The sequence below is a fragment of the Phyllobates terribilis genome, unplaced genomic scaffold (assembly GCF_046119375.1).
Source record: "Phyllobates terribilis strain yellow unplaced genomic scaffold, ASM4611937v1 Scaffold_249__1_contigs__length_2872098, whole genome shotgun sequence".
NCBI classification, from domain to species: domain Eukaryota; kingdom Metazoa; phylum Chordata; class Amphibia; order Anura; family Dendrobatidae; genus Phyllobates; species Phyllobates terribilis.
The window spans coordinates 717,436-731,384 of NW_027363009.1; the positions used below are offsets into that span (position 1 = coordinate 717,436).

Genomic DNA, 13,949 nt, shown 5'->3' on the forward strand with positions numbered 1-13,949 from the left:
GAAAAGGCATTGTAGCAAACCAAAAAAGAAATTTTAAGCGCAGCAGAGTAACCAGCTCACATACCTGTTAGCTCAGGTGAGTTTAAAAGGCTGCTGTTGATAACAAGGGCATTTGCTAAATAGATGGTGTGTGTGCAACAATATACTGAAAGGTCAATTATATTGTGCAGCTTATCTCACCACCTGTAGTTATTTAGGTGAAAGCTCCAAAATGCTTGCCTAATATGTCTGTTTATCCAAAAGGAAGTATAGAGGGAGAGCTAGATAGATAGCATTGCATTACATTACATTACATGGCAATGCAATGCACAGTTGCTGAAGTTGAACCAAAATGAGCTTGTCATCTGGCTTCTGCAACTTTTAACATGAAAAATCCAATGAGGAGAAGAAAAGCAAAGCCAAAGAGTCCATCCCAAAATCCGACAAACAAGCAAAATGAACAAAAAGCATTGAATTCAATTCTTTCTGATTTTAGAAACTGCATTAAAGAAGGGGTGCACCGGTCCTGGAGATACTGCAATACCAGGTCAATGCGTGGAGTGGACAGAGCAAGCTCTTTTTCCATCTCCCTGTTCTAAAAATCCATTTAATATATGGTCCCCAGATAGGGGACGTATCAGATATTAAACTGATAAGAACAGATACTACACTTGATCTTAGCCAAAAGGCCGAGAAGCGATAACCAGAATTGGTTTCCGACTACGGTGCCACCCAAGGATTCTGAAAAGTCCATTTGTGGAGATGGCCACCTGGACTCCCGTTAAGAAGACATGCTGTCAACCTCTAGATCCCTCACATGCCTGCACTTTTCGGCTTGCTGCTGCTGCAATCCACGCGTTTTAGATCTGCATAACTCCACCTCTTTTAGCACAGTACCCTCAACCCCCGGCTGTTCCCACCCGCCTCAACACCGTTGGAAGGGAGGAGAACCAATTAAGGCGGGGGGGGGAGTGAAACGAGCAGCTGTCTACCCTTAGCAGGAGGGTTGCTGATTAATTACCTCTCCTGCTGCTGCTGCTGCTGGCTGTCCAGCAGCAGACTGAAGGTGGCTGCTGCTGTGCGCAGGTATATAAAGGCTCAGAGCCTATTATGACACGCGCAGCCAGCGTTCCATTGCCACATTCCGTCTACTGCAGGCGGGATACCTGGATGGCTGAATGTCACTGAGAAGCTCACAGATACCGCCATAAGCAACAGTTTAAAAGAATGCCACAGACTAATCAACCAAACTTTTTGGGTTGGTTTCTCTTTTATAGTCTGCAGGCATTAAATGAAAGAAGTCAGTGTTCCAGCAGAGGGAGACAACGTTTCAGAAAAGGCATTGTAGCAAACCAAAAAAGAAATTTTAAGCGCAGCAGAGTAACCAGCTCACATACCTGTTAGCTCAGGTGAGTTTAAAAGGCTGCTGTTGATAACAAGGGCATTTGCTAAATAGACGGTGTGTGTGCAACAATATACTGAAAGGTCAATTATATTGTGCAGCTTATCTCACCACCTGTAGTTATTTAGGTGAAAGCTCCAAAATGCTTGCCTAATATGTCTGTTTATCCAAAAGGAAGTATAGAGGGAGAGCTAGATAGATAGCATTGCATTACATTACATTACATGGCAATGCAATGCACAGTTGCTGAAGTTGAACCAAAATGAGCTTGTCATCTGGCTTCTGCAACTTTTAACATGAAAAATCCAATGAGGAGAAGAAAAGCAAAGCCAAAGAGTCCATCCCAAAATCCGACAAACAAGCAAAATGAACAAAAAGCATTGAATTCAATTCTTTCTGATTTTAGAAACTGCATTAAAGAAGGGGTGCACCGGTCCTGGAGATACTGCAATACCAGGTCAATGCGTGGAGTGGACAGAGCAAGCTCTTTTTCCATCTCCCTGTTCTAAAAATCCATTTAATATATGGTCCCCAGATAGGGGACGTATCAGATATTAAACTGATAAGAACAGATACTACACTTGATCTTAGCCAAAAGGCCGAGAAGCGATAACCAGAATTGGTTTCCGACTACGGTGCCACCCAAGGATTCTGAAAAGTCCATTTGTGGAGATGGCCACCTGGACTCCCGTTAAGAAGACATGCTGTCAACCTCTAGATCCCTCACATGCCTGCACTTTTCGGCTTGCTGCTGCTGCAATCCACGCGTTTTAGATCTGCATAACTCCACCTCTTTTAGCACAGTACCCTCAACCCCCGGCTGTTCCCACCCGCCTCAACACCGTTGGAAGGGAGGAGAACCAATTAAGGCGGGGGGGGGTGGAACGAGCAGCTGTCTACCCTTAGCAGGAGGGTTGCTGATTAATTACCTCTCCTGCTGCTGCTGCTGCTGGCTGTCCAGCAGCAGACTGAAGGTGGCTGCTGCTGTGCGCAGGTATATAAAGGCTCAGAGCCTATTATGACACGCGCAGCCAGCGTTCCATTGCCACATTCCGTCTACTGCAGGCGGGATACCTGGATGGCTGAATGTCACTGAGAAGCTCACAGAGACCGCCATAAGCAACAGTTTAAAAGAATGCCACAGACTAATCAACCAAACTTTTTGGGTTGGTTTCTCTTTTATAGTCTGCAGGCATTAAATGAAAGAAGTCAGTGTTCCAGCAGAGGGAGACAACGTTTCAGAAAAGGCATTGTAGCAAACCAAAAAAGAAATTTTAAGCGCAGCAGAGTAACCAGCTCACATACCTGTTAGCTCAGGTGAGTTTAAAAGGCTGCTGTTGATAACAAGGGCATTTGCTAAATAGATGGTGTGTGTGCAACAATATACTGAAAGGTCAATTATATTGTGCAGCTTATCTCACCACCTGTAGTTATTTAGGTGAAAGCTCCAAAATGCTTGCCTAATATGTCTGTTTATCCAAAAGGAAGTATAGAGGGAGAGCTAGATAGATAGCATTGCATTACATTACATTACATGGCAATGCAATGCACAGTTGCTGAAGTTGAACCAAAATGAGCTTGTCATCTGGCTTCTGCAACTTTTAACATGAAAAATCCAATGAGGAGAAGAAAAGCAAAGCCAAAGAGTCCATCCCAAAATCCGACAAACAAGCAAAATGAACAAAAAGCATTGAATTCAATTCTTTCTGATTTTAGAAACTGCATTAAAGAAGGGGTGCACCGGTCCTGGAGATACTGCAATACCAGGTCAATGCGTGGAGTGGACAGAGCAAGCTCTTTTTCCATCTCCCTGTTCTAAAAATCCATTTAATATATGGTCCCCAGATAGGGGACGTATCAGATATTAAACTGATAAGAACAGATACTACACTTGATCTTAGCCAAAAGGACGAGAAGCGATAACCAGAATTGGTTTCCGACTACGGTGCCACCCAAGGATTCTGAAAAGTCCATTTGTGGAGATGGCCACCTGGACTCCCGTTAAGAAGACATGCTGTCAACCTCTAGATCCCTCACATGCCTGCACTTTTCGGCTTGCTGCTGCTGCAATCCACGCGTTTTAGATCTGCATAACTCCACCTCTTTTAGCACAGTACCCTCAACCCCCGGCTGTTCCCACCCGCCTCAACACCGTTGGAAGGGAGGAGAACCAATTAAGGCGGGGGGGGGGGGTGGAACGAGCAGCTGTCTACCCTTAGCAGGAGGGTTGCTGATTAATTACCTCTCCTGCTGCTGCTGCTGCTGGCTGTCCAGCAGCAGACTGAAGGTGGCTGCTGCTGTGCGCAGGTATATAAAGGCTCAGAGCCTATTATGACACGCGCAGCCAGCGTTCCATTGCCACATTCCGTCTACTGCAGGCGGGATACCTGGATGGCTGAATGTCACTGAGAAGCTCACAGAGACCGCCATAAGCAACAGTTTAAAAGAATGCCACAGACTAATCAACCAAACTTTTTGGGTTGGTTTCTCTTTTATAGTCTGCAGGCATTAAATGAAAGAAGTCAGTGTTCCAGCAGAGGGAGACAACGTTTCAGAAAAGGCATTGTAGCAAACCAAAAAAGAAATTTTAAGCGCAGCAGAGTAACCAGCTCACATACCTGTTAGCTCAGGTGAGTTTAAAAGGCTGCTGTTGATAACAAGGGCATTTGCTAAATAGATGGTGTGTGTGCAACAATATACTGAAAGGTCAATTATATTGTGCAGCTTATCTCACCACCTGTAGTTATTTAGGTGAAAGCTCCAAAATGCTTGCCTAATATGTCTGTTTATCCAAAAGGAAGTATAGAGGGAGAGCTAGATAGATAGCATTGCATTACATTACATTACATGGCAATGCAATGCACAGTTGCTGAAGTTGAACCAAAATGAGCTTGTCATCTGGCTTCTGCAACTTTTAACATGAAAAATCCAATGAGGAGAAGAAAAGCAAAGCCAAAGAGTCCATCCCAAAATCCGACAAACAAGCAAAATGAACAAAAAGCATTGAATTCAATTCTTTCTGATTTTAGAAACTGCATTAAAGAAGGGGTGCACCGGTCCTGGAGATACTGCAATACCAGGTCAATGCGTGGAGTGGACAGAGCAAGCTCTTTTTCCATCTCCCTGTTCTAAAAATCCATTTAATATATGGTCCCCAGATAGGGGACGTATCAGATATTAAACTGATAAGAACAGATACTACACTTGATCTTAGCCAAAAGGCCGAGAAGCGATAACCAGAATTGGTTTCCGACTACGGTGCCACCCAAGGATTCTGAAAAGTCCATTTGTGGAGATGGCCACCTGGACTCCCGTTAAGAAGACATGCTGTCAACCTCTAGATCCCTCACATGCCTGCACTTTTCGGCTTGCTGCTGCTGCAATCCACGCGTTTTAGATCTGCATAACTCCACCTCTTTTAGCACAGTACCCTCAACCCCTGGCTGTTCCCACCCGCCTCAACACCGTTGGAAGGGAGGAGAACCAATTAAGGCGGGGGGGGGGGGGTGGAACGAGCAGCTGTCTACCCTTAGCAGGAGGGTTGCTGATTAATTACCTCTCCTGCTGCTGCTGCTGCTGGCTGTCCAGCAGCAGACTGAAGGTGGCTGCTGCTGTGCGCAGGTATATAAAGGCTCAGAGCCTATTATGACACGCGCAGCCAGCGTTCCATTGCCACATTCCGTCTACTGCAGGCGGGATACCTGGATGGCTGAATGTCACTGAGAAGCTCACAGAGACCGCCATAAGCAACAGTTTAAAAGAATGCCACAGACTAATCAACCAAACTTTTTGGGTTGGTTTCTCTTTTATAGTCTGCAGGCATTAAATGAAAGAAGTCAGTGTTCCAGCAGAGGGAGACAACGTTTCAGAAAAGGCATTGTAGCAAACCAAAAAAGAAATTTTAAGCGCAGCAGAGTAACCAGCTCACATACCTGTTAGCTCAGGTGAGTTTAAAAGCCTGCTGTTGATAACAAGGGCATTTGCTAAATAGATGGTGTGTGTGCAACAATATACTGAAAGGTCAATTATATTGTGCAGCTTATCTCACCACCTGTAGTTATTTAGGTGAAAGCTCCAAAATGCTTGCCTAATATGTCTGTTTATCCAAAAGGAAGTATAGAGGGAGAGCTAGATAGATAGCATTGCATTACATTACATTACATGGCAATGCAATGCACAGTTGCTGAAGTTGAACCAAAATGAGCTTGTCATCTGGCTTCTGCAACTTTTAACATGGAAAATCCAATGAGGAGAAGAAAAGCAAAGCCAAAGAGTCCATCCCAAAATCCGACAAACAAGCAAAATGAACAAAAAGCATTGAATTCAATTCTTTCTGATTTTAGAAACTGCATTAAAGAAGGGGTGCACCGGTCCTGGAGATACTGCAATACCAGGTCAATGCGTGGAGTGGACAGAGCTAGCTCTTTTTCCATCTCCCTGTTCTAAAAATCCATTTAATATATGGTCCCGAGATAGGGGACGTATCAGATATTAAACTGATAAGAACAGATACTACACTTGATCTTAGCCAAAAGGCCGAGAAGCGATAACCAGAATTGGTTTCCGACTACGGTGCCACCCAAGGATTCTGAAAAGTCCATTTGTGGAGATGGCCACCTGGACTCCCGTTAAGAAGACATGCTGTCAACCTCTAGATCCCTCACATGCCTGCACTTTTCGGCTTGCTGCTGCTGCAATCCACGCGTTTTAGATCTGCATAACTCCACCTCTTTTAGCACAGTACCCTCAACCCCTGGCTGTTCCCACCCGCCTCAACACCGTTGGAAGGGAGGAGAACCAATTAAGGCGGGGGGGGGGGGGGGTGGAACGAGCAGCTGTCTACCCTTAGCAGGAGGGTTGCTGATTAATTACCTCTCCTGCTGCTGCTGCTGCTGGCTGTCCAGCAGCAGACTGAAGGTGGCTGCTGCTGTGCGCAGGTATATAAAGGCTCAGAGCCTATTATGACACGCGCAGCCAGCGTTCCATTGCCACATTCCGTCTACTGCAGGCGGGATACCTGGATGGCTGAATGTCACTGAGAAGCTCACAGAGACCGCCATAAGCAACAGTTTAAAAGAATGCCACAGACTAATCAACCAAACTTTTTGGGTTGGTTTCTCTTTTATAGTCTGCAGGCATTAAATGAAAGAAGTCAGTGTTCCAGCAGAGGGAGACAACGTTTCAGAAAAGGCATTGTAGCAAACCAAAAAAGAAATTTTAAGCGCAGCAGAGTAACCAGCTCACATACCTGTTAGCTCAGGTGAGTTTAAAAGGCTGCTGTTGATAACAAGGGCATTTGCTAAATAGATGGTGTGTGTGCAACAATATACTGAAAGGTCAATTATATTGTGCAGCTTATCTCACCACCTGTAGTTATTTAGGTGAAAGCTCCAAAATGCTTGCCTAATATGTCTGTTTATCCAAAAGGAAGTATAGAGGGAGAGCTAGATAGATAGCATTGCATTACATTACATTACATGGCAATGCAATGCACAGTTGCTGAAGTTGAACCAAAATGAGCTTGTCATCTGGCTTCTGCAACTTTTAACATGAAAAATCCAATGAGGAGAAGAAAAGCAAAGCCAAAGAGTCCATCCCAAAATCCGACAAACAAGCAAAATGAACAAAAAGCATTGAATTCAATTCTTTCTGATTTTAGAAACTGCATTAAAGAAGGGGTGCACCGGTCCTGGAGATACTGCAATACCAGGTCAATGCGTGGAGTGGACAGAGCAAGCTCTTTTTCCATCTCCCTGTTCTAAAAATCCATTTAATATATGGTCCCCATATAGGGGACGTATCAGATATTAAACTGATAAGAACAGATACTACACTTGATCTTAGCCAAAAGGCCGAGAAGCGATAACCAGAATTGGTTTCCGACTACGGTGCCACCCAAGGATTCTGAAAAGTCCATTTGTGGAGATGGCCACCTGGACTCCCGTTAAGAAGACATGCTGTCAACCTCTAGATCCCTCACATGCCTGCACTTTTCGGCTTGCTGCTGCTGCAATCCACGCGTTTTAGATCTGCATAACTCCACCTCTTTTAGCACAGTACCCTCAACCCCCGGCTGTTCCCACCCGCCTCAACACCGTTGGAAGGGAGGAGAACAAATTAAGGCGGGGGGGGGGTGAAACGAGCAGCTGTCTACCCTTAGCAGGAGGGTTGCTGATTAATTACCTCTCCTGCTGCTGCTGCTGCTGGCTGTCCAGCAGCAGACTGAAGGTGGCTGCTGCTGTGCGCAGGTATATAAAGGCTCAGAGCCTATTAAGACACGCGCAGCCAGCGTTCCATTGCCACATTCCGTCTACTGCAGGCGGGATACCTGGATGGCTGAATGTCACTGAGAAGCTCACAGAGACCGCCATAAGCAACAGTTTAAAAGAATGCCACAGACTAATCAACCAAACTTTTTGGGTTGGTTTCTCTTTTATAGTCTGCAGGCATTAAATGAAAGAAGTCAGTGTTCCAGCAGAGGGAGACAACGTTTCAGAAAAGGCATTGTAGCAAACCAAAATAGAAATTTTAAGCGCAGCAGAGTAACCAGCTCACATACCTGTTAGCTCAGGTGAGTTTAAAAGGCTGCTGTTGATAACAAGGGCATTTGCTAAATAGATGGTGTGTGTGCAACAATATACTGAAAGGTCAATTATATTGTGCAGCTTATCTCACCACCTGTAGTTATTTAGGTGAAAGCTCCAAAATGCTTGCCTAATATGTCTGTTTATCCAAAAGGAAGTATAGAGGGAGAGCTAGATAGATAGCATTGCATTACATTACATTACATGGCAATGCAATGCACAGTTGCTGAAGTTGAACCAAAATGTGCTTGTCATCTGGCTTCTGCAACTTTTAACATGAAAAATCCAATGAGGAGAAGAAAAGCAAAGCCAAAGAGTCCATCCCAAAATCCGACAAACAAGCAAAATGAACAAAAAGCATTGAATTCAATTCTTTCTGATTTTAGAAACTGCATTAAAGAAGGGGTGCACCGGTCCTGGAGATACTGCAATACCAGGTCAATGCGTGGAGTGGACAGAGCAAGCTCTTTTTCCATCTCCCTGTTCTAAAAATCCATTTAATATATGGTCCCGAGATAGGGGACGTATCAGATATTAAACTGATAAGAACAGATACTACACTTGATCTTAGCCAAAAGGCCGAGAAGCGATAACCAGAATTGGTTTCCGACTACGGTGCCACCCAAGGATTCTGAAAAGTCCATTTGTGGAGATGGCCACCTGGACTCCCGTTAAGAAGACATGCTGTCAACCTCTAGATCCCTCACATGCCTGCACTTTTCGGCTTGCTGCTGCTGCAATCCACGCGTTTTAGATCTGCGTAACTCCACCTCTTTTAGCACAGTACCCTCAACCCACGGCTGTTCCCACCCGCCTCAACACCGTTGGAAGGGAGGAGAACCAATTAAGGCGGGGGGGGGGGTGGAACGAGCAGCTGTCTACCCTTAGCAGGAGGGTTGCTGATTAATTACCTCTCCTGCTGCTGCTGCTGCTGCTGGCTGTCCAGCAGCAGACTGAAGGTGGCTGCTGCTGTGCGCAGGTATATAAAGGCTCAGAGCCTATTATGACACGCGCAGCCAGCGTTCCATTGCCACATTCCGTCTACTGCAGGCGGGATACCTGGATGGCTGAATGTCACTGAGAAGCTCACAGAGACCGCCATAAGCAACAGTTTAAAAGAATGCCACAGACTAATCAACCAAACTTTTTGGGTTGGTTTCTCTTTTATAGTCTGCAGGCATTAAATGAAAGAAGTCAGTGTTCCAGCAGAGGGAGACAACGTTTCAGAAAAGGCATTGTAGCAAACCAAAAAAGAAATTTTAAGCGCAGCAGAGTAACCAGCTCACATACCTGTTAGCTCAGGTGAGTTTAAAAGGCTGCTGTTGATAACAAGGGCATTTGCTAAATAGATGGTGTGTGTGCAACAATATACTGAAAGGTCAATTATATTGTGCAGCTTATCTCACCACCTGTAGTTATTTAGGTGAAAGCTCCAAAATGCTTGCCTAATATGTCTGTTTATCCAAAAGGAAGTATAGAGGGAGAGCTAGATAGATAGCATTGCATTACATTACATTACATGGCAATGCAATGCACAGTTGCTGAAGTTGAACCAAAATGAGCTTGTCATCTGGCTTCTGCAACTTTTAACATGAAAAATCCAATGAGGAGAAGAAAAGCAAAGCCAAAGAGTCCATCCCAAAATCCGACAAATAAGCAAAATGAACAAAAAGCATTGAATTCAATTCTTTCTGATTTTAGAAACTGCATTAAAGAAGGGGTGCACCGGTCCTGGAGATACTGCAATACCAGGTCAATGCGTGGAGTGGACAGAGCAAGCTCTTTTTCCATCTCCCTGTTCTAAAAATCCATTTAATATATGGTCCCCAGATAGGGGACGTATCAGATATTAAACTGATAAGAACAGATACTACACTTGATCTTAGCCAAAAGGCCGAGAAGCGATAACCAGAATTGGTTTCCGACTACGGTGCCACCCAAGGATTCTGAAAAGTCCATTTGTGGAGATGGCCACCTGGACTCCCGTTAAGAAGACATGCTGTCAACCTCTAGATCCCTCACATGCCTGCACTTTTCGGCTTGCTGCTGCTGCAATCCACGCGTTTTAGATCTGCATAACTCCACCTCTTTTAGCACAGTACCCTCAACCCCCGGCTGTTCCCACCCGCCTCAACACCGTTGGAAGGGAGGAGAACCAATTAAGGCGGGGGGGGGGGGTGGAACGAGCAGCTGTCTACCCTTAGCAGGAGGGTTGCTGATTAATTACCTCTCCTGCTGCTGCTGCTGCTGGCTGTCCAGCAGCAGACTGAAGGTGGCTGCTGCTGTGCGCAGGTATATAAAGGCTCAGAGCCTATTATGACACGCGCAGCCAGCGTTCCATTGCCACATTCCGTCTACTGCAGGCGGGATACCTGGATGGCTGAATGTCACTGAGAAGCTCACAGAGACCGCCATAAGCAACAGTTTAAAAGAATGCCACAGACTAATCAACCAAACTTTTTGGGTTGGTTTCTCTTTTATAGTCTGCAGGCATTAAATGAAAGAAGTCAGTGTTCCAGCAGAGGGAGACAACGTTTCAGAAAAGGCATTGTAGCAAACCAAAAAAGAAATTTTAAGCGCAGCAGAGTAACCAGCTCACATACCTGTTAGCTCAGGTGAGTTTAAAAGGCTGCTGTTGATAACAAGGGCATTTGCTAAATAGATGGTGTGTGTGCAACAATATACTGAAAGGTCAATTATATTGTGCAGCTTATCTCACCACCTGTAGTTATTTAGGTGAAAGCTCCAAAATGCTTGCCTAATATGTCTGTTTATCCAAAAGGAAGTATAGAGGGAGAGCTAGATAGATAGCATTGCATTACATTACATTACATGGCAATGCAATGCACAGTTGCTGAAGTTGAACCAAAATGAGCTTGTCATCTGGCTTCTGCAACTTTTAACATGAAAAATCCAATGAGGAGAAGAAAAGCAAAGCCAAAGAGTCCATCCCAAAATCCGACAAACAAGCAAAATGAACAAAAAGCATTGAATTCAATTCTTTCTGATTTTAGAAACTGCATTAAAGAAGGGGTGCACCGGTCCTGGAGATACTGCAATACCAGGTCAATGCGTGGAGTGGACAGAGCAAGCTCTTTTTCCATCTCCCTGTTCTAAAAATCCATTTAATATATGGTCCCCAGATAGGGGACGTATCAGATATTAAACTGATAAGAACAGATACTACACTTGATCTTAGCCAAAAGGCTGAGAAGCGATAACCAGAATTGGTTTCCGACTACGGTGCCACCCAAGGATTCTGAAAAGTCCATTTGTGGAGATGGCCACCTGGACTCCCGTTAAGAAGACATGCTGTCAACCTCTAGATCCCTCACATGCCTGCACTTTTCGGCTTGCTGCTGCTGCAATCCACGCGTTTTAGATCTGCATAACTCCACCTCTTTTAGCACAGTACCCTCAACCCCCGGCTGTTCCCACCCGCCTCAACACCGTTGGAAGGGAGGAGAACCAATTAAGGCGGGGGGGGGTGGAACGAGCAGCTGTCTACCCTTAGCAGGAGGGTTGCTGATTAATTACCTCTCCTGCTGCTGCTGCTGCTGGCTGTCCAGCAGCAGACTGAAGGTGGCTGCTGCTGTGCGCAGGTATATAAAGGCTCAGAGCCTATTATGACACGCGCAGCCAGCGTTCCATTGCCACATTCCGTCTACTGCAGGCGGGATACCTGGATGGCTGAATGTCACTGAGAAGCTCACAGAGACCGCCATAAGCAACAGTTTAAAAGAATGCCACAGACTAATCAACCAAACTTTTTGGGTTGGTTTCTCTTTTATAGTCTGCAGGCATTAAATGAAAGAAGTCAGTGTTCCAGCAGAGGGAGACAACGTTTCAGAAAAGGCATTGTAGCAAACCAAAAAAGAAATTTTAAGCGCAGCAGAGTAACCAGCTCACATACCTGTTAGCTCAGGTGAGTTTAAAAGGCTGCTGTTGATAACAAGGGCATTTGCTAAATAGATGGTGTGTGTGCAACAATATACTGAAAGGTCAATTATATTGTGCAGCTTATCTCACCACCTGTAGTTATTTAGGTGAAAGCTCCAAAATGCTTGCCTAATATGTCTGTTTATCCAAAAGGAAGTATAGAGGGAGAGCTAGATAGATAGCATTGCATTACATTACATTACATGGCAATGCAATGCACAGTTGCTGAAGTTGAACCAAAATGAGCTTGTCATCTGGCTTCTGCAACTTTTAACATGAAAAATCCAATGAGGAGAAGAAAAGCAAAGCCAAAGAGTCCATCCCAAAATCCGACAAACAAGCAAAATGAACAAAAAGCATTGAATTCAATTCTTTCTGATTTTAGAAACTGCATTAAAGAAGGGGTGCACCGGTCCTGGAGATACTGCAATACCAGGTCAATGCGTGGAGTGGACAGAGCAAGCTCTTTTTCCATCTCCCTGTTCTAAAAATCCATTTAATATATGGTCCCCAGATAGGGGACGTATCAGATATTAAACTGATAAGAACAGATACTACACTTGATCTTAGCCAAAAGGCCGAGAAGCGATAACCAGAATTGGTTTCCAACTACGGTGCCACCCAAGGATTCTGAAAAGTCCATTTGTGGAGATGGCCACCTGGACTCCCGTTAAGAAGACATGCTGTCAACCTCTAGATCCCTCACATGCCTGCACTTTTCGGCTTGCTGCTGCTGCAATCCACGCGTTTTAGATCTGCATAACTCCACCTCTTTTAGCACAGTACCCTCAACCCCCGGCTGTTCCCACCCGCCTCAACACCGTTGGAAGGGAGGAGAACCAATTGAGGCGGGGGGGGGGGGTGGAACGAGCAGCTGTCTACCCTTAGCAGGAGGGTTGCTGATTAATTACCTCTCCTGCTGCTGCTGCTGCTGGCTGTCCAGCAGCAGACTGAAGGTGGCTGCTGCTGTGCGCAGGTATATAAAGGCTCAGAGCCTATTATGACACGCGCAGCCAGCGTTCCATTGCCACATTCCGTCTACTGCAGGCGGGATACCTGGATGGCTGAATGTCACTGAGAAGCTCACAGAGACCGCCATAAGCAACAGTTTAAAAGAATGCCACAGACTAATCAACCAAACTTTTTGGGTTGGTTTCTCTTTTATAGTCTGCAGGCATTAAATGAAAGAAGTCAGTGTTCCAGCAGAGGGAGACAACGTTTCAGAAAAGGCATTGTAGCAAACCAAAAAAGAAATTTTAAGCGCAGCAGAGTAACCAGCTCACATACCTGTTAGCTCAGGTGAGTTTAAAAGGCTGCTGTTGATAACAAGGGCATTTGCTAAATAGATGGTGTGTGTGCAACAATATACTGAAAGGTCAATTATATTGTGCAGCTTATCTCACCACCTGTAGTTATTTAGGTGAAAGCTCCAAAATGCTTTCCTAATAAGTCTGTTTATCCAAAAGGAAGTATAGAGGGAGAGCTAGATAGATAGCATTGCATTACATTACATTACATGGCAATGCAATGCACAGTTGCTGAAGTTGAACCAAAATGAGCTTGTCATCTGGCTTCTGCAACTTTTAACATGAAAAATCCAATGAGGAGAAGAAAAGCAAAGCCAAAGAGTCCATCCCAAAATCCAACAAACAAGCAAAATGAACAAAAAGCATTGAATTCAATTCTTTCTGATTTTAGAAACTGCATTAAAGAAGGGGTGCACCGGTCCTGGAGATACTGCAATACCAGGTCAATGCGTGGAGTGGACAGAGCAAGCTCTTTTTCCATCTCCCTGTTCTAAAAATCCATTTAATATATGGTCCCCAGATAGGGGACGTATCAGATATTAAACTGATAAGAACAGATACTACACTTGATCTTAGCCAAAAGGCCGAGAAGCGATAACCAGAATTGGTTTCCGACTACGGTGCCACCCAAGGATTCTGAAAAGTCCATTTGTGGAGATGGCCACCTGGACTCCCATTAAGAAGACATGCTGTCAACCTCTAGATCCCTCACATGCCTGCACTTTTCGGCTTGCTGCT

At 44.9% G+C, this 13,949-nt stretch overlaps 11 non-coding genes across 11 annotated transcripts; all 11 read right to left on the bottom strand.

Annotated features, from left to right (window-relative positions):
* Positions 1–489: 489 nt before the first annotated feature.
* LOC141218726 (U2 spliceosomal RNA) lies at positions 490–680 on the bottom strand. The gene has a single exon (XR_012287417.1). It is a non-coding gene; the product is annotated as a U2 spliceosomal RNA (small nuclear RNA).
* A 1,121-nt stretch (positions 681–1,801) lies between these two features.
* Positions 1,802–1,992, bottom strand: LOC141218727 (U2 spliceosomal RNA). The gene has a single exon (XR_012287418.1). It is a non-coding gene; the product is annotated as a U2 spliceosomal RNA (small nuclear RNA).
* A 1,119-nt stretch (positions 1,993–3,111) lies between these two features.
* On the bottom strand, positions 3,112–3,302 carry LOC141218290 (U2 spliceosomal RNA). Its single transcript, XR_012287044.1, has one exon. It is a non-coding gene; the product is annotated as a U2 spliceosomal RNA (small nuclear RNA).
* Positions 3,303–4,424: 1,122 nt separating this feature from the next.
* Positions 4,425–4,615, bottom strand: LOC141218728 (U2 spliceosomal RNA). Its single transcript, XR_012287419.1, has one exon. It is a non-coding gene; the product is annotated as a U2 spliceosomal RNA (small nuclear RNA).
* A 1,123-nt stretch (positions 4,616–5,738) lies between these two features.
* LOC141218300 (U2 spliceosomal RNA) lies at positions 5,739–5,929 on the bottom strand. Its single transcript, XR_012287054.1, has one exon. It is a non-coding gene; the product is annotated as a U2 spliceosomal RNA (small nuclear RNA).
* A 1,125-nt stretch (positions 5,930–7,054) lies between these two features.
* LOC141218084 (U2 spliceosomal RNA) lies at positions 7,055–7,245 on the bottom strand. Its single transcript, XR_012286847.1, has one exon. It is a non-coding gene; the product is annotated as a U2 spliceosomal RNA (small nuclear RNA).
* A 1,120-nt stretch (positions 7,246–8,365) lies between these two features.
* On the bottom strand, positions 8,366–8,556 carry LOC141218276 (U2 spliceosomal RNA). The gene has a single exon (XR_012287029.1). It is a non-coding gene; the product is annotated as a U2 spliceosomal RNA (small nuclear RNA).
* Positions 8,557–9,680: 1,124 nt separating this feature from the next.
* On the bottom strand, positions 9,681–9,871 carry LOC141218730 (U2 spliceosomal RNA). The gene has a single exon (XR_012287422.1). It is a non-coding gene; the product is annotated as a U2 spliceosomal RNA (small nuclear RNA).
* Positions 9,872–10,993: 1,122 nt separating this feature from the next.
* Positions 10,994–11,184, bottom strand: LOC141218113 (U2 spliceosomal RNA). Its single transcript, XR_012286875.1, has one exon. It is a non-coding gene; the product is annotated as a U2 spliceosomal RNA (small nuclear RNA).
* A 1,119-nt stretch (positions 11,185–12,303) lies between these two features.
* LOC141218731 (U2 spliceosomal RNA) lies at positions 12,304–12,494 on the bottom strand. Its single transcript, XR_012287423.1, has one exon. It is a non-coding gene; the product is annotated as a U2 spliceosomal RNA (small nuclear RNA).
* A 1,122-nt stretch (positions 12,495–13,616) lies between these two features.
* On the bottom strand, positions 13,617–13,807 carry LOC141218732 (U2 spliceosomal RNA). Its single transcript, XR_012287424.1, has one exon. It is a non-coding gene; the product is annotated as a U2 spliceosomal RNA (small nuclear RNA).
* Between the last annotated feature and the right edge of the window lie 142 nt (positions 13,808–13,949).